General features: G+C 36.2%; 1 protein-coding gene across 8 annotated transcripts in view; it reads left to right on the top strand.

Annotated features, from left to right (window-relative positions):
- The window catches only part of LOC5567636 (talin-2), a 188,033-nt gene that overhangs the window by 50,885 nt on the left and 111,699 nt on the right, over window positions 1-25,449 (top strand). For all 8 annotated transcript variants that reach the window (XM_021840789.1, XM_021840791.1, XM_021840792.1 and 5 more), the window contains one exon: window positions 22,377-22,683. The gene's annotated coding sequence lies outside the window, so the exon portion shown is untranslated. The remainder of the gene's footprint in view (window positions 1-22,376; window positions 22,684-25,449) is intronic.

The following is a 25,449-nucleotide window of genomic DNA, read 5'->3' as shown; positions in this document are numbered from 1 at the left end:
GACAGACTGTTCTCTTTTCAATCCTTCGATTTTCCACCTGATCCATTGACGGAAGTAGAATCACGTTTGCAATGATAATCCTTCTCTAACAAACATTTTAGAAGGTCTCTTCTGTGCTTATCGCTATAAACAAAAGAAGGGTTTCTAAATCCACAACTATCTTCATAAAACATGTGTTTAGAAAATGAAATAAATTGATTGTTATTTTCAACGAAGGCCTTATAATTCAACAAGATGAGTGCTAACATGGTAAAAAAAATCATTTAACTGCTCAAACATCAATTCACGTTTGGAAATGCTTTTCATTAAAGCTACAGATTTCACCACAAGATATGCATTATTAAACATACGGGTAGAAATCAGAATCTAAAAACAAGATTATGACTCATGAAATCGTGATTTCAGAGCATTTTTAGTTTATGTAAATACACAATGATTTGGACTCCTTATATCATGAGTCAGATTACCGTAACGCAACACACCCGTTATGTTTTTGTTGCGGATTGCTGGGAATCATGAATCACATGCCTAAAATCATGAGTCGCGTTTCCGTTTATGATCGACAATATTTCAAAATAAATAAATAAAAAAAACTAGAGCGAGATTTGAACCAAGAACCTTTTGATCGAGAGTATTGTACCATACCATACTACCACTTCATTTTGTTGAAATGAAGAAGATCGAAACGAATGAAATTATGCAATGCACCCCGTTTAGTGTTGTCACTCTGGATGTTACGCTTATGAGGAATCATGATTATGACTCCAAGAATCATGATTTGTGGTCCGGATATCATGACCTAACCAAATTATGAATTTCATGACTTGTAAATCATGATTTGGGAATCAGATTTTTATCCGTGCAGACAAAAAGACGTCCATAGATTGCACGTTTGGGCATCAGTTAGGTCCAAATGCGCAATCTATGAAAGTCTTTTTTTTTCATTTATTTGGAGCTGGGAAAAGCTCTTGGTAGTGAAGATCAAGTGTGTCCTCTTCTCCAAAAGGCATAAAACCTACTCTTCTTTCCAATATATCTACAATAAATGTGCACTTCCAGTGAAAATATGTTCTCTTTAAAGGAAACGCCTCCTATAACTACAGTATATAAGCTTACGAACTAGATAAATTCATAAAACTTTACATAAATTGAATCCGGTGGGATGAGCTGTTAACTATGTGCCGTTTAAGAGAAAAATAACCATCATTATTTTACAAATTTTTTATTTATTTTTATTTTTGATTTTTGATGATAGCTAATGATTGAATGATGGATTCTTGAGCCTTAAGTGATGTATTTTTTGGACGAGCATGTACAACGTGGTTATGGAAACATAAAAAAACTCCATTGTGGGCGCAGTATCACTGGCTTCGGCCAGACTGTTGCGACTCACTGAATGCCAGTGCGGTGAGTGACGACAAGATAGCGTTGCAGCTGAGTTCTGGTAATGCTACTTAGAAGCGGATACGGATACGGATTGATGATGTTGGAGCCAGGGTTGTTAACGTTAATCAACGATTAACGGCGTTTCGTTGATTCGTTAACGTTAATTGTAACGATCAACGAATTTTCCGTTGATTTTTTGGAGCCGTTGATCAACGTTAAAGTTAACGCTTGGCGTTGATTTAACGTCAACGACTCCGTTAATTTTTACGTTAATGCTGGTCTTTGTGCTTTCAATTTTTAGCAGATCTCAGACCGAGTAGGATATGTAGCGTAGCAAGAGGCAATAAATAAAACAGCTTTTTGGCTTTTTTTTTATTCAATAAAAAGTTTTTGGTTTATTTTTGTGTTGTGTTAATACATTTATAACAATAAAATTATATTGTGTCATATATTTTTTCACAAAATATGAACGAATTTGAAAAACTACATTTTTTTTGTATATATTTAGGGGTCTATTTTGTAAATCGAGCAGATCCAAGTGACTCATCTGTGGTCACTGTCGATCAAAGTAAGCATGCATATTTCAGATGTCACCCGTCGACTCCCATAGTAATCCAGTCACTTAAAGTGACAACTGTCGAAAAACTCGAGTGACAAGGCCGTGTCGAGTGAAATTTTTGGTCGACAGTGACTCCAGTCGAGTCACTTTGGTCGACTCGACTTATAAAATAGATTCCTTAGTGACAAATTCAATAATCAAATGCTGTTCTTCCATACAACATGTCCTAATTTGGGGGCTCTGTATCTCAGTTTCTGGTAGTTCCAATTGGTGGACATTTGAATGACGTTGTAGTTCGTACATGACATGAAGTTCATATAATCTGAAGTTATGCCTGCACTGAATTGAGTACATTGCAGTCATTAAAAAAATAGGATGGTTTTTCAATGGCAAAAGTAAGTAACCGAGAGATATCTTTATTGAATCTAAAAACTGTAAGCTGTGGCTGGTTTTTGTGTTCTGCAAATTTGCGTAACTTCTGAAAGTGAACTTTGCAACTTTGCTGAAGAAATTAACCACCGCTTACCTTTTTTTAATTATGTTAGAAAAAAAATCTTTTTTTTATTACTTACTTTTCTTCTAGAACTCTTTGGTAAATGGCTGTAATGTAATGAATTCATTACCAACAAAACTTCAGGCTATTTATGATTCGTCATTCATGTTTCAGCCAAACTAAGATGAGCTGAGACACAGATCCCCAAATTTAAACATTTTGCTTCGGAAAACAGCATTTGTTACTGACTGTAGGAAAAATAATCTTTCAGGAAGTAGCTTCGTGACCACCAGATGTGTATGTTCAGGAGATCACGCCCATGCAAATCCATTTTCAATCACTTGGTTCCGGGATGTGAATTGTCAAGAATTTCAATTTCTCTTTATCCATGCAATAAATCGACCTGATGTTTTGTGATTTCCAAATAACGTTGTTCGTTTCCAGATCCAGTGTACAAATAAGGCAGTATTTGGAAATTTCCTCGGCGGAGGGGCCATTTGGCGAATGTTGATACGGGGGTAGTTTGGATCTGCGGAACTTTATTTTACTCCTTTCATCGTCCTTGAAATCATTGTTTCCTGATTAAAATTTCAGCAGCGATGTAACGTTGGCTCGCTGGGATCACTTCGGTTTGGGATATATTCGTATTGAATGTCGGGTTGCCCAGTGCAATCGCGAAACGTAATGCCAAGCCCTCCGAACCATTTCAATCAGTAAATGTCCGGATTCCTTTAGCACTCGTAGAAAATTGATCTTGTCCATCTAGGCTTGCCACCTTTTATACCCGTAAACAGTTTTTTTCCAATTTCCTTGGTTACGGCATTTGCATGGAAACCATTTGTTTACCCACGTAGAGAAAATTTCCATTACATCTACACAGGTCATCCACACGGTGTACTAATATTAAGAAGGTGATATATTCCGAAAACTGACAGCTATTTGTCGACGTCATTCCTATCCACCTCAAACAAATTTGCGAAAAAAATGATCTAGTGCTCCAGAAGGTATATGGTACGATAGGAGTGACGTCACATGTTTACAATCAAACTGTATATTTACATCAGTGAAGAGCCTGCCTTGTTAATTTTTATGCCGCGGTCATCCAGTAATCAACGATAAGATTACCGCTGTTCGTTGACGTTAAATCAACGCAACCAGTTGACGCTAACGTTAACAAACATGAAAATCAACGAAACGCCGTTAACGTTGATCTCGAGAAAAATTAACGTTAACGGCGTTAATCGTTGATTAACGTTAACAACCCTGGTTGGAGCTAATTTTGACAAACTAGATCAAGTACAGGTTTATATTGCTTTCTATGTATCGCTTTGCAGTGGCCTTAGATTTCAATAGATAAATTTCCGATTTCAACGCCGCAGGTAAAGCATTTTATCGCAGAAATCCATTGTACGTGGAAGATTTCTTCCAAGCTTCCGTATTTCGACGAGTTACGAATAAGTTATATCGATTCCTTGATTCATGTGTGTGATGAGTTCGAAGTGGAAGAGTGAAGTTGTGGTGGATCCGAGGGTTATGGAGGATGTTTTTCATCATAACCACGGTTTGCAGCTCTTTTAGAGCTAATATAGGACTGATTGAAAGAATACAGATTGATTGTTGAATATAGTCGGGGTTTGCCGAATACAATTTTGAGGCATCAATTTTGTGTACTCTGTACTGGTTTCAGGATTGTTTTTGATGCAGCAGCCCAGATAGAAACAAGGTATTGAAGTTAAGAATGAACAAACGCTTGGTACATAGTCATTATGCTTCAATGGAATAAACTTGGAAACTCTTCAGAAGAGATCATAATACGAACTGATATCGCTTCTCAATTTATCGACGTGGGAGCTCCAGCTCAAGGTAGAGTCGAAGATCAACCCAAGGTATTTGAATACCTCGACTTTTTGAATAACGATAGATTCGACTGAGCTCGACATGGCGATCAACTTTTATCCGATCATGTAGTTCGTCTTTCCGAGATTCAACAACAGTAGATTTTCCGCAAAAAACATTTGCAGCTTCAGGATATCTTCCTTTATCAGATTTATGAGGCAGGCATGATCGGTTGCGGTATATGTAACACACGTATCGCATTGGCGTAGGAACAGGGGGGGCCAGGGGGGCCTGGCCCCCTCCAGGATCATCCAGGCCCCCCCCCAGAATTTTTGATGATAATACAAATAAAAAAAAAACAATTTAATATAAAGCAACATTTTCTGAATCAATGTACGTGACTCGTGTTATTGATAAAAATCGCTTTAATACCCGAGCAGAAGAAAATAACTACTGAATACCAAATTGAGGTATTCCATACTAGATAATTTCCAATACTTACAACCTGAATGAGGTATGAATGAGCCCTGCATAAGAGGTAAAATACCTCAAATAGTACCTTCTGCATATTCTACAAATACCAAGCTGATAATTAGATCAGGTATTGTAATACCTAAATAATACTTGATGGATTTTCATATAAAAGTGAAATTTTTCAATACTAGTTCAATACCTCCAGCAGTCCTCAATAGCTGTCGAATACCAAAATGAAGTATTTTTGATTGTTTTAAACATTTTTTTCAAATACCATTATAATACCAAAATAAGACATTGATAACTGAACAATACCTAATTGTGGTATGATACCAAAATATGGTATGCATAAGCTATTCTTTCCTCTTCGGGTAGTTACGATATTTTATGTTGTTCAACTATAGTGAGAAAACCTCGCTTGTCTTACACAGCATCAGCGAGGTGGTTCTGACTTTGGTGAATAGCACGACACCCGAAAGCTTAATCATCCGGCCGTCTATCAATTGGCTACTGTTAAGTACTAGCTTCTTGTTTCTTGCATAAAGCAGCATATTTGATTTTTACATGTCTAATATAACGTTCAAAAGTATGATTTGTTCATAAGTATCAGTCTGTGCGACTAGTTCGAAGAATTGCAAAAAATAATAATTAAATATTCACTTCATTCTCATGTTTTTTGAGGAAACCCTATTCGAGCTGTCCGATGATGATGATTTCCCTTATGAGAATTCACACACAAATACATTAACTTCAACTCGTATAATGTCCGAAAAAACAGTTGAAAAAAGTTACCAAATTACTAAAGGAATTTCTCAGACAAAACATAGCGGGAATTTTTGTTAGCTTAACATTCAAGGAATTTTGACATGGTCAAGTTTTCGTCAGATGAATGTCAGAAAAAAATGTAACAAAATCGACCATAGTGTTTTATTCCAGCAATAAGCTGTCTCATTGATTTGGATTATTTTTTTTAGTATTTTTGCATGAATAAATTTATTGCTTAAACTGCTTGAATATTTTTCCAGGAAAATTATTATTTCATAAACTATTTGCTTAATTTCCAACACAATTAGAAGAAAACTTTTCAAAAAACTTTTCAATGTTCTTTATAGAATTTCAGTATAATCAAATTCCTTTGAGAATATTGGGTGGCTTAAGAACTTTTGCAAATCTTTTGGTAATTAAGTTTTCAATTAATATTGTGGGACTTATTCATACTCTCAATGCGAATTCCATTCCTTCTATGTCTACTTCTTATTCGCAAATTGTTTCCGGAAAATGTTCCCGGATCAACCTAAAGAATGTTGAACGGATAATCAAAAATTCAGTTTTCCCTCGGAATTCCTCCAAAAAATTAATGATTCTGTCAAATCTAATACTGAGTTATTTTGACGAAAGTCCTATTACAAATTCTGTTGTGAATTTCTTTAAATAGTTTTCCCAAAAATTACATTACAAATTCTTCAGTCAAATTCATCAAAAGCCTTGAGGAATATTTCAAAAATACTTCACAAATTGCGTCAAAAATTCTTATATATGTTGTTTCCTACAAATTTTGCTTCAGATCATCGGATTATTCAAGAATTGGAAAGAAAATTGTTATTGAAATGTCTCTTGCCTTCACATCTTCAGAGTATAAGCGGTAAAGGAATCTGTAAAGAACATGTAGAAATAAATAGGAAGGGACAAACATTTTATTTGATTTAAAAAAAATTAATGGAATTTGTTTTATTTGTAAACTAATTGAAGTGGTTTAACTATCCTGTAGTTTACCTCTAATGAAAAGATTATGAATTATATTTTATTGTACCATTGCCCTACTTCTTTAAACATTTTGTTGTATCTCCTTTGACTCTTCGAAACATCGTACAAAAATCTTACCAAACCCCAAAAAGTGTTGCTTTCTGAATTTAAGGCGAAGTAGGCCGTCATTGAAATTTGTACGCGTCGTTGATGATTGTTGCTGATTCATCTCACGATTTCGAATCAAAGAAAACCAGTTGGTTTTTAACTGACACAGCTGAAAAAGTATCAGAATACTTTATACATGTTAGCGCGTACAGTGATACTTTTTCAAGTCGATATAAACTATCAAGACTTAGTTATATCACTTTGAAAGGCAAGCTGAAAACGCATCATTGTTGCCAAAACGAATGACGGGCTACTTAGCCTTAAAGAAAGGCAAATTATAGGAGTTCTAATCTTATCTGAGCGCTTGCACAGCCAATACTGAAAAGCATCCTGGAAACACCGAAATATCTATCTTCCAGCATTTTCTTGTCAGCATTAATATTTGTAGCATATCAATGATTTGATACAAATATTAAAATGGAATTTAATTTATGGAAGAATCCTGAGATGATTAATCGAAAAAATGGAGTTACTTATAACTCCGGAAAAAATACTTGATGGAACTTCTGAAGAATTTTTTTAAGAAGTACAAGAATGAATTGCAAAATCCAGCGACAAATTTCTTTATGAAAAATCCCAAAAGATCGCGGTTCAAAGAAAAAAAAATCTGGGAAATGGTAGGATGAATGTTTGGTAAATATTTCTGAAGAATTTTAGGGAATCAATAATATAATTCTCTAAGAAATCCCTGAACAAATTACTCGAGAAATGTTTGAGTATTTTTGAGGAAGAGTTTTTGAAGGAACAGTCGAACGTATTCCGCTAGAAACTTTATAGGAATGTTAGAATTTTTTAAACATTTCCTAATTATGAAATGTTTAAAAAATTATTAAATTTTAAAAAATTAAAAAAAATCGAAAGCGTTTTGAAGGAAGGCAAGATGTTGCTCCCTGACTTTAGAGAAATCTAAAAAATAATTATCTGTGAAAAAATACAGATAGATCTACGGAGAACTTGTCTGAGAAATCATGAATAACATTTTCCCAATTGAATTCATGTTAATTTTTTGTGGAATATTAAGAGGAATCTTCACAGTAACACCTGGAAGAGTCAATAATTTTTTTGCAGGAAGTCTGTATAATTTTTGCTACGATTTTTTTCAAACAATCATGTAGAGAAACTTTAGGAAGCACTTCAAAATTAATGTCGGATGTGTGTTGATGAAGTTTCTGAAAAGTTCTTGGAGAAAGCACTGAAAAGTACGAAAATAATTCATGAAGAAATTCCAGTAGTAATTCTCAGAGGAATCTCTTCAAAGCGAAATGAGACAAAATAACAAACAAATAAAATAAGTTAAAGTTTGTTGAAACTACGAAATTTGTGAAAATTGTGATTATTGGTAGATTACTTCCGTGAAACAAATCTTTGCTAGGCCCCCCCTAGGCCCCCTCCAGAAAAAAATCTTAGCTACGCCAATGGTCGTATCGTCCGCAAATAGTCTAGGTTTCCCGTGCAATGGTAGCTTTGTCAAATCGTTTATATAAAGCAGAAACAGTAAGGGTCCTAAATTACTCCCCTGAGGAACTCCAACTGTCTTTTCTCTCTTAGAACTAGTTGCGACATTGACTGATACGTAATGTGATCTTGCGATTAGATAGTTCCTAATCAATGCGTTTGTATTGCCACGAATTCCATCGTTAACAAGCTCACTCGCAGCCGTCCAGGTACTTGAACCAGCTCTAAAACCGATTTGGTAATCGTAAATTACCTTTTGTTCATCCAAAAAACTGGAATCTCTGTCGAGTCGACTAATAGTTGCTAGAGAAGTTTACTTAAAACCTATAGGATCGATATCGGTCGAAAGTTATTCACTTCCGTTTTATTGCCTGATTTGTGCGTGCAATCTTCAGATTTTTCACGGAAAATTCCCGAGGAAATAGATTTGTTAAACGTGTGTGCTACTAACGAAGCAAATACGGCGTGATGCGTCCTTATAAAGATGGCAGGAATCTCGTCATGGCCGGGACTTTTATTGATATTTAATTTGTTAATCTTGACGATTACTTCTTGTACTGTGGCTGACCGAAGAAAAATAGACTGACTGGCTTTGAAAAATACGTTAAACTTTTCAGCAACGGTAGATCCGTGGTTCGTCAAATCGTCGTCAACAGTCAGTTTTATGCAGTCATCAATTCCTTGCTTACGGCCCAATACTTGATCGAGATTTCGTCATTTAATGTGTCACAATACATTGCATATAGACAAAGAAAAGACGTAACACTGAAGAAATTTTCATCGACCACTTATTTAATGATCACTTCAAATTTCACAGTTAATTATTGATCAAGTTGTAGGAAATTCCCGCCTAAAGAATCTTGCTGTTATAAGGTTTTGACGTTTTGAAGTTTACAAGTACACGACGAAACATTGTGGGGATCTAAACCACAACTCCCTATTCGCTAGATGGGCGCTTCAGCCCACAAGCTGTGGAGCCCCTTGAGAGACCCCGACGCTCGAAGGCGAACTGAACTCAATTAGCGGAATTTGGGGCAAGTGTGCGACCCCTAATTTTTATAAAAACTGCAAAATATATTTTCTCTTTGAGCTTAACAATATGTTCCCTTATAGTTCATAATACAATGATCAAAATATGACGAAAATTGCTCTATTTTTCACATATTTACATCGACTTTCGTAAAAATAATCAAATTTTAGTAAATTTTTATAAGATTTCGTTGTTTTCAAATAGCATGGTGAAAGGTAAATTAATAACAGATTTTTCTAACGTACTGTACATCGTCAAGCTATATAAATGTGTAGGTTATTATGGAATTTGAACGAAAAATATTTAGTTTTACATCCAAAATCCAGTTTGGTTGAAATCTATACTTTTTGGGGCAAGTGTGCCACCTATATGGAAAACAAAAATGGTTGGAGTGAAATTCATACAAATATAGACATCATGAACAAAATCATAATAATGAACCAAAATGAGGCACCATTAGTGGATTCTGAAGTGTAGAAGGGGAATAACAAAAATGTGTGTTCCCAAATTGATTTTTTCTCCAAATATTCGATATAACATGGTTTTAGGAGTGTTAAAAACTGTTTTACTTATCTTCATCAAAATTTTACCGTTGTTTAACGCTGGTCTAGTGTAATATTATACAGATCCGCCGTAACAAAAAGGGTAATTCATATATCGTATTGAATGCAGACAAAAATAACCATTTTAGTTATTCGAATTGACTAGTAAAGAGTTCCGTATGTGATGAACCTTGTTATAATCCTCTCATGACGGTAAACTTAAAAATATTTTTTAAAAGTATCAATCAAAGCAGTGCTTGTTAGCAATATTAACAGGAAACAAAAAAAAATCATTACTAGTAGAATTACATGAATGTTCATTCGGTGGTCGTCTTGCCCCATACGCGTGGCATACTTGCCCCATAGTGTTGAAATTTAGGTTATTTAGGATGATATTTCAGAAGCTCCAAAACTAATACTTTTTTTTTAAATTATTTTAACTTTAAATGGCACAGTGCTTATGAAAAGATGCGAAACTAACATTTTGAGGATAAATTGATGTGGTTTTTAAGCTTTAGACATAGTTAGAGAACAATTTGCTTAAGGTGGCACACTTGCCCCAAATCCCGCTACCCCAAAGCACATGGGATCATCATTTCGCAGTCTATCTTCTTCTTCTTCTACATCCTCATTGGGACAGATCCTGCTTCTCAGCTTAGTGTTCTTATGAGCACTTCCATAACGTATGGCAGGTACGATAATACTCTATGCCCAGGGAAGTCTAGGAAATTTTCATTACGAAAAGATCCTGGACCGACCGGGAATCGAACCCAGACGCTTTCAGCATGGCATTGCTTTGTAGCCGTGGACTTTAACCACTTGGCTAAGGAAGGCCGTTCAAGTTAAGTTAGCCATCTTGACTTCCGAGCCGCCGTGTGTTGACCGTTTTGATGAACGAATACGAGGTCCTGAACGGAGGCAGTTCCCTTGTCCAACACCCTGTTAAGCGGGGGTAACAATTACATTGCACTTCACAGTCACTGGTCTTAACACACGGACGCCTAAATCAATTCTCCCCAATCTTCTGTTTTATACGCTGGCAGCGCCCATCAATTCAATCTTTTTGTTCTTTATTGGCTTTCGCGCTAGTACCATTTTTGTGCGAGATCTGAGAATCCTCTTCAGTAACGACAGTGGATTTATTTGCAGCGGTACGGACTCTAGAATGTAATCTTATGAATTGTTTTATAAAAACGTGAATTTTCCCAAATACATTACATCATACACACATGGAAATCACAGAATTTATAAAGTGGGAATAAGAGACCAAATTAATGCCATAAATTTAAATGAGTAACGCATGCAAAATAAAAAACTTTAGTATTCTAATATAGAGTGCACAACAAAAACGTTTTCAAGAGCTCAATAAATTATTAAGTAGATATTGAATAATTGGTGCGAACCATGTTATTGAAGTCGCATTCAATAACAAACTAAGCTTTACATATTTGCTTTGCATCATGCTAATTCTGTTATGATAGCATAATATACTCTTCAACCTGCCTCCATAGTAATTCATATAATAGCAAGTCAAAGTTTTGTTTCAAATTCTGAACATGACTCATATTCCGAACACTCGACTTTTTACAGTGGTTTTTTAGAAAAACACACAGAATGATAGAGCTTTCAATGATTAGAGTCCTCTCCATTTCAAAGTTGTGAAAATTTCAATTCTTACCTTAAAAATCTACACTGTTCGGAATATGAGTAAAGTTTAGAAGTTGAGACAAAACGGTATAAATCGAGGTATTATAGTTCTTTCTGATATGTTGTTGTTAAAGGCTCACTATGTTCTTCTGATCGGATTATATGACTAGCAACTGCTCATGTTTTTTAGGAAGATGCTGCTATGATTTTGCTTCGAGCTTACACTTGAATTTTCCTTAGATTCCAAAGATCGCTAGGATAAAAATCATATGTAGATGATTTACCACGTGATTGCTGTATTAGCTTCATCGATAAAAACCTCCTCCCGTATCCTTCACACAGCAAAGATTCAAGCTATCGGTGATGGAGAAAAAGCTTCCCATTCTCAAAACTCCATCACAAGTCGCCCCACCCTTATGGGTGCAAGATGGAGCAGCAGCATCCAGTTGGGAGTCAAACACTTCCCATTGCCGAGCGGATTCCACAGATGCCGTGGCAACTATCCGGCGCCCGCCTGACTGGCGCCAACTTATACAGCATCACTCCTCCCATTTCCTCCCCCGGGTGACCTGCCTGCCTCCCCGAAAAGCCCTCCTGGAATCTATTTTTCCAACAGTGCTTTTAATGTGATTTTTCTGTGGGGCTTCTCTTCGGCTTCCTAGCTTTTCAGCAGCTGACCGGAGAAGAAGTCCTGTCGGGTAGAATCGGGCGAAAATTTATTTATTTCTATGTGTACCTACATGGCTACTGGCAGGGCGTTTTTCGATTGTTTTTTTTCCCTGAAGAAGGGATGGGAAGTTTGTTTTGGCTGGCATAAGGTCGATGGCATAAAGATCATTTGGCATAATGTATCTGAAACCAAGGCTTTCTTAAAATAACTTAAGGATCGTATGTTCCGAAGCGTAACTAATGGTATCGAAGTTGTTATTGTTTCAATGCTATTTTTTCCTTTAAACAAATATTGGCTCTTCTTCCAAATTATTATGTTGTAAAAATTGTTGTCTTTTTTATGTATAATATTTTAATCATAAATTTATCTATATATACTGAAAATTTACTAAAAAGAGTTCTTTATTTTCATATCAGTTTTGAATGCCACTCTATTCTTACCAAACAGGTTGAGTGTGTACTATATACGTAATTTATGGTCTTTTATTCTGGACATTTTAACTCACCTATTATGACAAATTGTTATTATGTCAAATGGCCATAATGTCAAACGACTTTTATGCTAAATGACCTTATGTCAAACGGGGTACAATAGTACGTGCGTACTCAAACGCAGTTCTATCGTCAGATTGTACATTTTTGGGTCGAGTGTAGGAGTTGCTCATAGCTTGAGTGAAATTATGCGTTTTAAGTTGACAGCAGAAGTCATAGACTAACAGTCGAACCTCTGCACAGCATGCCGACTCCAAAATGGTATTGTACGACATGGATTTACCCGCCACATTTCTTGCATTGAGCAAGCTCCGATTATTGCAAAAGGGAGTGTTCTCATAAACAGAAGAGTCGGTAAACATTTGTATCGATGATGAAGTGAAACATGCAATCTCCACTTAACACTCTATCGAGCTGCGTATGATTCTGCACTTGTTTTCACTTTCGCTATTCCGGTTGTGAGTTGAAAACAATCAAGTCTCAGCTCATTCTGCATTCATGACCCCGCAGAATGCTTCATTACCCGTCATCAATACCAGCTGCGAGCTCGAGTTCCATCCTTTTTGCTGGCGATCATTGAGAAGTGGAACGCAGTGAAAAATATGCTTACACCCGACACTTCCCCAAATCATATGTCCATATGCAAACAAAACGTTGTGGTCCGCAATTACTTCCCATAAGTGCACAATAGAGTGCGGCTTATTTTTCTCCAAACCAAATATATATTGCTGCGCTTATATTAAATCCACATCCAGCGGTGGCGGTAACGCGCAAAAGATGTGCGCGCAATTAAAACACAACGTCAAAATTCAAGTAGGCTTGGATTTTTTCGTCCTTCAAGGATACAAATGTTTCAAATTTGCTAAATCTGAAACATTTGGTGATTTTCATTATCACTGCGACGGTATATCGACATTTTCAGATAATCGCATTACGTGGATTTATCTTGCAGAGCACAATATATGCTCTTCTGAACTCAAATCACATAAAAAGTGATATTGTTATTGAGGTTTAGAGGTGGCGCAAGTTACTTGAAGGTGAATTTTCGTGTTATAAATCATGACCAACATTAAAGTTCATATATCTTAGTTGTTTTCGAACAAGCTTTCTTTCTTAAAACACCATTCTTTTCAAAATATGACTAGTATTAGTTGAAAGTAGTTCACTCCAATTTTTCATTATTTTACGAAAAATATGAAGTTCGTTTGACCATAAAGGTTAACTATTCGTGGTTGTAATCAAACAAATTTCAATTTTTGACCAATGAAAACAATTGAAGATAACTTGTTTTTACTTACGCTAATTATAGTTTTAGATGAAACTATTTATTAATTAATTTAGAAAAGAATGATGTCAAAAGATTCAAAAGTTTGTAGAAAAATAACGAAATTATGTAAATTTTACCAGAGATCACATTTCATAACTAGAAATTCACCTTCGAGTCACTTGCGCCAAATCTTTATCCTAATACTTGTTTTTGGCTCAATCTTTGAGGTTCCGCTTTTTATTAGATTGAAATTCAAAAGATCATTCGATATTTCGTTTTGAGATTTTTTCGAAAAATAAGCCGCACCGTAGTGCGCAAGCATTTCCAGACATGTGTGCCGCCGGTTGGTATCTATAATGATCACATATCCGTAGGTAGGGCTCTCGCATTTATGAACATTCGAATCGCCACCCACCCCGCCGAGAGTTTTACTGACGGTGGCAATTTGTAGCAAGTGAGGAATACTAAATGTGTTTATTGTTTCACTTAAAGATGGAATGGAGCGAAGATCCAAATCGTTGCGGTCGCGGTGGACTGGAATGCGATTTATCGGAGGATAAAATCAGAACTTTGAAAGGGTACAGAAGATTGGCGATTCCATAGTGAGCAGTCGATATAGGGCGTCCATTAAGTACTTCACGCAAAAAATATAGTTCACAATGACAAAATAAATGTGTTCAAAAATTATGTGTCAAAAATAAGTGCTCACTTGAAGTTTCCGCCACTTAGCAATATTTTATCTTCATTCGATCAAAATTTGTATTTGGTAAAAAACGTGGCATTTTAGCTAATTAACACTTTTGGGAGACAGTTTAAAGCAATTTGTGATAATTTTAGATAAATATTGGCCAAAACCTGTTCATTTGCACTGTATCATGACGTTAATGTATTATAGCTGATTACCGTTTTGATTCATATTACGGACACTTAAGGCTTCAGTGAAGTAAAACTCAGCTTGGACCATACAAAATAAATCATTCTGTATGATTTTTTAGCGTTATCGAGCGTCGGAAGCCCTTAACTTTCGGATGGTGGGTAAAAAATACGCGTCCGCAACTTGAATAATTTTAAATAAATCAAAACGTGTGGCCTTTTCATGATTCTTATTCCGGACGCTCCCTCACTTTTGCCTCATATTCCGGACGCTTTGATTCGAATTACGGACAGCTCATGATAATCATCAATTGAAATCGTTCAACCACTTAAGAGACGTCTAAGGTAGTTGGGCATTATAAATTTGCAATGATATTTATGGAAAAAACCTAATAAAACGAGCCTCGAAAATGAGAACTTTTGGACGGCGAAAATTGAAACATTTCGTGTGAAATGTTTCCCATACAAACGAGAGTGTCCGGAATATGAAGCTGTCCGTAATATGAATCAAAACGGTATTCTGACTATATCAGTAACTTTAATGGGTCGAATGAATCTTGTTATATAGAATAACCTGAACACGACCAATACAGGTACATCTGGAGAGCTTTCCGTTGATTTTTAATTACTAAGGTGAATGTAAAATTATCTGTCTTTGATGTAAAATTATCAATCACATGATCTTCAACGTGTTTGCTATCAGGACTACAAACAGAATCACAAATTTTCTCCATATCGACAGAGGTACATATGGTGGATAACAAATATCTCATGAAACGTGTGTGTATTAAACTTTCCAAACATCCTTAACTTATATTTTAGTCAGCAGACGGTAGAAAAAGTATGGTAGTTATGGAGCTTTTGTTTCTTTTATTTCAAGGAACAAACGTGTCGAATATTTCAAAGTGCTGTAAATGACAGCAACACAATCTAGGGGTGTACAAAGTAAAACATCATTTTACAATAAATCTGTTATATGAAATATGTCTGTCGATAAGATTAAGATTTGTGGTGCTTTGTGTGGTAACGATAAAAAACCTTTGCTGAAAAATGTTTAATCATTGTTATCTTGTCCTGATTTTTAACAAGAATTCACAAATTTTGATTTATCTTAGTCATTTAAAATCAATGGAGAACTCTCTTGAAGAATTTATATTGATCGTGTTTAGGTTATTCAAAACAACAAGATTCATTCAACCAGTATTAGTTACTGATTTAGTCAGTATAATTGGTTTAAATAAAATTACGGCATCAAACAATATAATTTTAAGTAAATTGAAAACTGAATTTAGTACTATACCATTTAATTCCACTAGAGTTTGTATCCTTTGACAGATACGCGTATTTTGATCTCAAATGTACGACCGTCTTCAGTGTCGTGTACCAGACTCGACTTTAATATAATTTAGAATGTTTTAATAAGTTTTATTTAATAACACCAAACACTATCTTAAATTGCATCAAATAGTCTTTCAAAAGATTTGACTTGCTAAAACAATATATTTCTGACAGCAAAAAATGGTCAAATAAAACTAAAACACAAAGTGGGCACTTATTTTGACACACATTTTTCGACACATATAGAGGAAAAGCATCAATTTTCGACCCAGCACTAGTTTTCAATGGGTTGATTTTGGCCTACTTTGTATGAAAATCCGAAAATTGGTACAGAAGTCTTGTAGGTCGAAATTTCCCTGCTTTTTCCCTACTTTGTCTTTGTGAAAACCAAAATCTTATTCGAAAATAAGATTTTTTTACTATTCATTACAAAGATTATAAGTTTAGTTTGAAGCACAAACATTTTAGCAAAATAATTTCCCAAATTTCCCAAAAATTTATGAAAATCAGGCAGCACGCAACTTGGACAAATACGAAATATTGTGACAGGCATTTGAAAATTGCAAGCTATAGCCAACAGCTGAAGCGAATCTGATCATCTGTCAAACAAGGCCCTTTCAACTTTGTATCAGTTAAATCTGCTGGAAATTTACATGAATTTGCCACAAAATAACCACAGCCACGCTAGACAATCAGACGATCGAGAAGACGTTCCGCATAATTGACTGCTCGTTCAATCACTTCTGGATGAACCTGCCAACCTTCAAAAATATTCTGCGGAAGATTGTGTTGCGGTAGAAACTGCTCAACTTTCATCAACCATTTTCTAATAAGGTAAGACAGCCGAAAGAACTCAGGTGTGTAGCTGTCACTCCAGAGTTAGTTCGACCCCCCAATAGAACTTATTTATTTTCTTCTCATAGTTTGGTAATTTTAATATCGCACTTAAATTTAAGTGGTTTCGTTCATACTGTGTACGATTTTTTTGACAATTTGCGACTGTTCACAGTTCGAACGAAACCTGTACAATTATGGTAAATTGAATGTAACAAAAAGTCTCTATTATATATGATAGATATTTATGTGTGATTTTAAATTACACTGCTACTGGTTTGAAAATAAGCTATAAATAGGTGACAAACTAGGAGAAATAAAGAGTCATGTACGGGATTCGAATTTGCGACCTCTAGTTAGATAGCGACAAGCCCGATATATCGGCTGTCTCGCCTCCTTAGCAGATGGTTTATGTACTGTTAAAGCATTTTGTGCATTTAAATGAAAAAATGCACCTTTTATATTTAATTGGAAATGCTGGAATGTTAATGGAAAACAAAGTGATAGTTGAAGTTTGTGTTATGCTGTTTGTGTTTGTGCTGAAATTGCAACAATTTTTTTTCAAGGCACTCTGTGCTCGTGGCCACTACTGTGCCGGAATCAGGTGATCTGTAGCTTCTTTACCGATACAGATCTATTTTTAACTTATCTTTATTTACATCAACTTTCACTCTCTCCTACTCTTTTACTCTCACACCGAGCAGGTAGGAGAGAGCTCTGTTGTTAGTGAGGCTAGCCTCCTGCGAAGGGGGTCATTTTGTCTCAGTCATTATCTGATGCTGACGGAGGATGGATGTGCTCCCCAAAGCACGCTCCTCCGTGAGGCATCTTCTGGTGGCTGGACGGGTTTTTTTGTGGAGGGGCTGGGAATCGAACCCATGACCTTCCGCTTATGAAGCGAAAGCGTAACCTCAAGGCTACAGACCCCCCTCTGCAACACTTTTTAGCAGTGTATTTTTATTGGCATCGAAAGCATTTGGAGCATTTTATTAAAATATTGATAATACATTTATATTTTTTCTTTGCTTATGAACAATCCGTCCTATGGTTACCATCTTATAAAGTTTTGTCAGAATGTTTCATGCTACGTTTCAACATTTAAAAGTTTGCAGCGATATATTTACTTAATAAATTTCATTCAATTTATTAGAAACTAGCTGTCTCAACAAATCTTCTCACGTAGAAGGTTGTTTGATAATCATAAACAATATTCTTATAAAAAGTGTCAGTTTTCTTCCCCTGTGATTTCGACTTTTCCCGTGCAACTTATTTTTTTATACACAAACACATTGGAACACTTCAAGAACCTAACTGCGGAAGAATCAGGTAAACCCATTGTGTAGTTTTAAGCAAATTTGTGACATACATACACCATTCCATTTTTATTTATACAGATAAAAGATAGATAGATTTAGATAATTATTTAAAAAAAAATATTTAAAGGACAAATTGATGAAACATTGTAATTGTTCACAACCAGAGAATTTTACACATTTTGAAAAACAAAACAGAGTTATCGCCAGCTTCATGAACATGTTGTGAGGACCAAGTCTATTGGCTGAATTTTTTTTTTTTTTAAATGGAATAGAATTTATTGTTACATGAGGAAGTTGATTGGAAAATACTCAAGTTTAAAAAAACAATTTAAATTCTTTATGTTTCGATATTATGTGATTTGTTATAAATTCCTTTTGCATTTCATCCACCCGTTTCAACTTGCCCCGGTGAACCTTAACACAAAAAGTAAATGACATGTCCGGCTTCAGGGCCCATGACTTTGATTAGTAACGATATTATCGAACACGAATTACATGGGTGATCAATGTTACCCCAATTGATCTATATGAAAAACTCGCTTAAAACTTGCATAACACATAATACGGTATATACAAAATAAAACAAGTTTAAAAATACAAAACTTGCAACATTTACAATTAAAAAAAAAAGATCATCAATTAAATGAAATGATAATGAGATTTTTTTATGTATTTGGCATCAATAATGTAATGTCTGTAGTTGAGAGACATCACATTGAACATTGCTAGTAGGTTACTATTTAATTCCAATTTGTAGTATAATTCGGACCTCAACTGTAAAGTTTTCATTTTGAATAAGTGTCGGAGTTTTTTGTTATTGACACAAGTTTTCCACCACAGCGTTATCTGTCAGTAGAACACAAGCGCCATCCATCCATCTTCTCAAACACAACTCCTTTTTGGGAAGATTCGACATAGTGATTTGAAGCCACAACTTGCTCCTATTATTAATTCATGTTCTTCGTATATGTTTACTCCACCACTGATTAATTAGAAGATCATTAAAGCAACTCCAACAGTTAGTTACCATTTAAGGGTGCGATAGTAACGGGTACAAATTAACCAAACCCTCCCTCAAAACTACAACTTCAGTATGCGGAGGTGTTTGAAACAGGTTTCTCCGACCGCCAACCAAAACGATCCGTTTGCTACTTGTCTTGAGTAGCTGTTTTTTTTTTGTCGGCCATCCGGTAAAAACCCCATTCGGTTCCGCGCAATGGGCAATGAAAGGCATAAAATCTGACTGACTGATCAGCGCCCACGACGTCCGATAGGCCATTATGTGTCAAGTCAACAGTCAAGGTCATCGTCGTCAGTTGATAGGCATTAAGTCAGAGTGGATCAAGTGACATTTTTCATATCTTGATGGGTGGAAAGTTTAGCTCATTGTAATTTTTGAATCATTTTGCCCAATTCTTTCCACGTCTTTGTATTATCTCTAAATAATATAATGCATCATTCAATCCTTTAAAATTTCTTCTTTGTCTTTTTCTTCTTTTTCTTGACATTACGATCACTAAGTGCTTTCTTTGCCAAAGTTGCCATTTTCGCATTCGAATATCTTGTGGCAGGCACGATAGATATATCTCCGTTGTAATTCTACATATAATAATAGAATAATCCATTTTTTTCAAGTTTTGCACTTTGTCCGCTCTGACTCAACACCAATCATCGATGATCGATAGACAATGTTTGGTCTGGGTGGGCGCACCACAACAAGATGATCGGACACACTTTGGACTTGATGGGGAACCGGTTGTTTGTTTGTTATTTATGCTGATGGTGAACATCACAAGAAATTTGAATATCCGCATAAAAAAAGCAAATAAATGAGTAACAAACGGATCTTCTTGTCGGCTGAATTTACTTTCAAGGAGAAATGTTCGCCAAAGTTTGACATATTTATGTACCTTCGAAAGATTTCGTCCACCTTTTCTAAAGTGATTAATCATTCAATTACAGCGAAACTGTGTCAAGATTACCGTCTGCCTCAGTCGTGACTGAGAGAGTTGGACGCGCGTTGGTTGTCTTTGTTGAAGCCGTTTGCTTAACCCTTCTAGTGGCAGGGAAGTATAATTGTGTGCACAATGTTTTTAGAGTTTATGTTGATTTTGATAATTTTTCATCTGATTCCGAAGATAATACAAATTTCCGACTCTCAGAACCCTTGTTAATATCTCAGACTACAGAACTTTTCCCATGTTCAGTTATTCGCATTTCATAGTAATACTTTATTGAAAGTCTGTTGGGAAAAAAAGAAACAAACGTTTTTGAGCAATGAGCACTTATACTTCTTGTGTCATTCTGGCCGAACAAAGATCTTACAATTTCAAAAAAACAGCATTTTGTAATTTATCAACCGATTTTGATGAGTAGATGAAAAAACCGAATTTAGTACTATACCATTCAATTCCACTAGAGTTTGTATCCTTTGACAGATACGCGTATTTCGATCTCAACTGTAAGGCCGTCTTCAGTGTCGTGTACTTGACTCGACTTGATTTTGATGGGTTTTAAGCAAACGTCACATCAGGAAAAAACATATCCCATATCTATTTTTCTGATATAACTACTAACAACAATATGGTGGTCAAAGAAATTTTATAAGGGAAGTGTCGATCTCCAAATGAATATCGACATATCTTCAAAACCCGGTGATCAATGATCAATCAAAATCAACAAAGATTCATAGAATTTGATTTGAAAACTTGTTCAAAAATATTTCAAAAACATCCTAAAACAAAAAAACGGGAATAAAATATTTTTGTCATGAAAAAGTATATTACCGGTAGGGGTTAATGGCATAACATTGTTGGTATCTTTGCCATACAATTGTAGGTAATAAGAAAATATGCAGACACAAAGGGCAAAGTGGCATTACCGTCCGGTCTACACTAATCCACGTAACACATTTGTGTGACGGATGATGTGTCTACTTCACCTCACGGTGGCCATTTCGGTAGGCTAGAAAGTAGACACGAAACTCTTTTTCGCTTATATTTATTTGCAATCGTGTCATTCTATGGCAATGAAGCGGTGGCGGTGTTGCTTGCTGAGTCGTTTGAAAGAGGCCATATTATTTTAATGACGAGTGAATAATTGGCTCGAAGCGTATTTTTGAGTGAGAACATAACTTTCAGCATCATTCATTACTATGTTTGACTGGCCAACAATTGACGACCTACCCTAGATGATCTGAGCGAATCCTGTTGAAGATTCTGAGCAAATCCTGTTCAGGATTCAAAAAAAAAAAAAAAATCCTGTTCAGGACTCTGTACAAATCCTGTTCAGGATTCTGAACGAATCCTGTTCAGCTTTCTAAACGAATCCTTTTTAGGATTCTGAATTGATCTTGTTCAAGTTTCTGAATGAATCCGGTTCAGGATTCTGAACGAATCCTATTCAGGATTCTGAACGAATCATGTTCAGGATTCTGAACAAATCTTGTTCAGGATTCTGAACGAATCCTGTTTAGGATTCTGAACGAATCCTGTTCAGGATTCTGAACAAATCCTGTTCAGGATTCTGAACAAATCCTGTTCAGGATTCTGAACGAATCCTTTTCAGGATTCTGAACGTATCCTGTTCAGGATTCTGAACGAATCCTGTTCAGGATTCTGAACGAATCCTGTTCAGGATTCTGAACGCATCCTGTTCAGGATTCTGAACGAATCCTGTTCAGGATTCTGAACGAATCCTGTTCAGGATTCTGAACGAATCCTGTTCAGGATTCTGAACGAATCCTGTTCAGAATTCTGAACGAATCCTGTTCAGGATTCTGAACGAATCATATTCAGGATTCTGAACGAATCCTGTTTTAGATTCTGAACGAATCCTGTTTTAGATTCTGAACGAATTCTGTTCAGGATTCTGAACAAACAGGTTCGATTTTAACATTATATTACAATTTACGTTCACCATTAGACATATTCCTCCAGGAAGCTAGTTGAATTCTGTTCAGGATTCTGAACGAATCCTGTTCAGGATTCTGAACGAATCCTGTTCAGGGTTATGAACGAATCCTGTTCAGGATTATGAACGAATCCTGTTCAGGATTCTGAATGAGCAGGTTCGATTTCAACATTATGTTCCAATTTACGTTCACCATTAGACATATTCCTCCAGGAAGCTAGCCCCAGAACTTCAACCATCTGTTCCATCATTAAACCTTTACTGGCGCACCAAATTCCTGCATACGAGATCATCGTCCAACTGCCGCATTTGTTTGACGAAACTATTTTTCTCCCATTACAGAAATTCTTCGATAGCTCGGAAGCCACAGGATCCGGCCGTAACAAAACAGCAAACCATCATACAAGCAATACAACAGAAGAAACAACAACAACAACTTGGCAAGTGGTGCTCTCACATTCGCAAACATACATACACATACTCACGAAACACCATCTTGGAGGACGACGGAACTATAGAAAACAACAGCAGCAAAAAGCTCCAACTCAAGCAACGAAACTTTTTCCCTCCTTCGCAACAGCAGCCTGAGCTCGGTTGGTTCCGTCAGTCGATTGCAGCGTGCAGATAAATTTATTACACTTTTACCAAGGTAAGTGAAATTTTCTTGACATATTATCGAGAGGGCACCACCCACATAGAGGACCCCCCATTGCTCGGGGACCATGGGGCCTGGTAGTTGACTGACTGTAGTTCACTTGATTCATGAGCTCCTTCAGTGTATCTTCTTAACTACCTTATCGAGCAGAGACCCTGCTGTTGTTTCTTCACGTGGCTTTTCCAGCCTCGTAACACTACTGAACAGTTTGATTGGACTTCCCGACTAGTTCAAAGTGTTACAAGAATTACAACTTGGAAGAAAGCTGGAAGCATCTGCAGGATTTTTGTCCGGATTTAAAATGGAAACAATCTTGGCATTTTAACACTTGGCAGGAAAATATGCCAACTAAAACATTTGTTAAATATATCAACTATGAATAATAAGCTACTCTCTGGAAGTTTCTTGATGAGGGTGTAAAAACATCCATCATTGCCAGGGGCATCCATATTTTTGAATTTTTTAATAATAATTTTCATTTCTTCCAAATCAGTCTCCCACAAATTTTCGAAAACGTGCTCTTGACAGAGAACGCTTTCGGAATCCTGAGTAACATGATTTTCAATTGGACTAGTGAGTTCTACATTAGAATTGTGCGCGATTTTTGGCTTTTGAACGGAAGTCATTTAAGACCAAATCAACCGTAGAAGGGTTTCCAGAAGAGGAAAATGAGTAGGGCTATCTGAGTATTTAATTGAGAAATATTCGGAAGGGCACTAAACAAATAAAATTCTGCCGTTGGAATTGCTTTGCGAATTATTTCATGAGCAATGTTGCATTACAGTCATTTTTGACTTATTGCAAGACTATCAGTTTGAAGCAAATTAACTTACTGCCTTAGGGGCGATCCATTAATTACGTAAGGGTTTATGGGGGGAGGGGGGGGGGTTTGAGATTTCTTACGCGGCATACAATTTATTTTTAATTTTCATACAAAAAATCTTATCATGGTGGGAGGGGGGTTCGAAAAATCCCGAAAATTGCCTTACGTAATAAATGGACCGCCCCTTAGTGTATTGGAAAAGCAAATAGGCAGCTATGAAAATATATTTACTAAGTTGTGTTCAATAGAAACACCCAAAGTTTCAAAAACTTTGGTTTCAAATGACGAAAAAAGTTGTTGTTTTATACACCTATGAAGGATTATAGCAAGTAAGTTTCAGTAATAACTTCTACGTATAGTAGTAATTTTTCTACATTCTGCAAATGACTGTTTTATTGATTTTGAATATATTTTACGCCAAATTTTTGCATGTGATTATCAATTTCAATGTTCAGTTTTGAGATAATCTGCTAATCGGGTTCCATGGAATCGACAGCTTTCGCCCAGCTCATGTCATCATTGTTTTGTACGGGGTTGCTGTGCTCTGCCCCGGCGTGTGATATTCCCGAATAGGAAGAGAAAAGTGTGGCACATCCACGCTGCTGGAATCTTGGAACGGAATTGCGTAGCCAGGCGCCAGTCAGTCGCGACGTGCAGCTTCCGATTGTGCCACCCGGATGCGGGTGCCTGGCTACCAGATATGTTTGCTGTAAGCTGCGCCACATATCCTTGTTTGAGAACGGGAGTGGGTGGATTATCGCTTTCGGTAGCTTTTGACTTTGAAGGGTACTCTGGAGGTCGAGGAAAACAACTTGAGGTTTGTTTCATCATACGAAACTGATCATGCCCAATAGTGACCTATCTTTATTATTAGATTCAACAACACTGAATAGCGTTCTAATTGGCCTTTTGTTTTAAAAAGAAGTATAAATTTATTTTACCTAAACTTTAAATTCTGCTCATAGATACATAGATGTAACATTGAAGATATTTTCACCGATAAACTTTTTCAATGATTTCAAATTTCAAACCTCAAAACGAAAGATACATGTCCTTTTTCGTGACTTTGAATTTTTCACATTATTGCCTGTTGTGAAGTTCTTGTTGTGAAAAACCATATTTCATTAGACATGACCACCAGCCGGTGACAGGGTGAGCTGGGCAAAGAATTTATAAGAATATTATTCTAGGTTTCTCTGTATTAGGTCTGTAAGTCCTTCTTGATAATAATGTGGAGAAAGATATTTGCTGACAGTTTTTATTGCAATTACGCAAATAATGAGTGCAAGTGGAAGCTGGTAAATATGTTTGTTCCCATTCTCAAATGCAAGTCTATTACGCATTACACGTTTGTTCTTTGTTTGGCCGAGTCAGAATTCGATATCATATATCTTGGCATAAAATTGGCAGAAATGCGATCTCTTTGCCATAAAACTTCCCACATAATGTACACATGCAAAGCAAACACAAGCAAGTTCTCAGTTAAATAACTATGGAACTGATGATGAGAACACTAAGCTAAGAAGCAGGGTTCCTCCCATTTACGATGTTAGGCCACAAAGAAGTAAAAGAATCTACAGACCACACGTAACAATTAAAGTTCGAAGAAATGCTACTATATAGCTAAAGGCTTCGAACGCGGAAGCAAGCACAAAAGTGAGATCAAAAATGTAAAACATCGCTTTTCCGTTACCTACTGTGAAGTTATGTGGAACACACGGAACTATAGCATAGCATAGCATAGCATAGACTGACTGTACATGTCAATGGTTGCTACTCCGTGATTGATCGGAACTGGTAATAATTGCACTGCGATCCAAATGAGTAAAGGATGGGAGTTTCCGCTTACTCTCGGAGTGCAATTTTAGCAGATCTAATATTATTGATCAATAACGGCGCCGGCCAAGTCCTTACAGTCAGTTGGGATAGGGAAGGAA

The sequence above is a fragment of the Aedes aegypti genome, chromosome 2, assembly GCF_002204515.2.
Source record: "Aedes aegypti strain LVP_AGWG chromosome 2, AaegL5.0 Primary Assembly, whole genome shotgun sequence".
NCBI lineage: Eukaryota > Metazoa > Arthropoda > Insecta > Diptera > Culicidae > Aedes > Aedes aegypti.
Note: the sequence above shows the minus strand (reverse complement) of the source record. Positions and strands in the feature narration are given on the sequence as shown.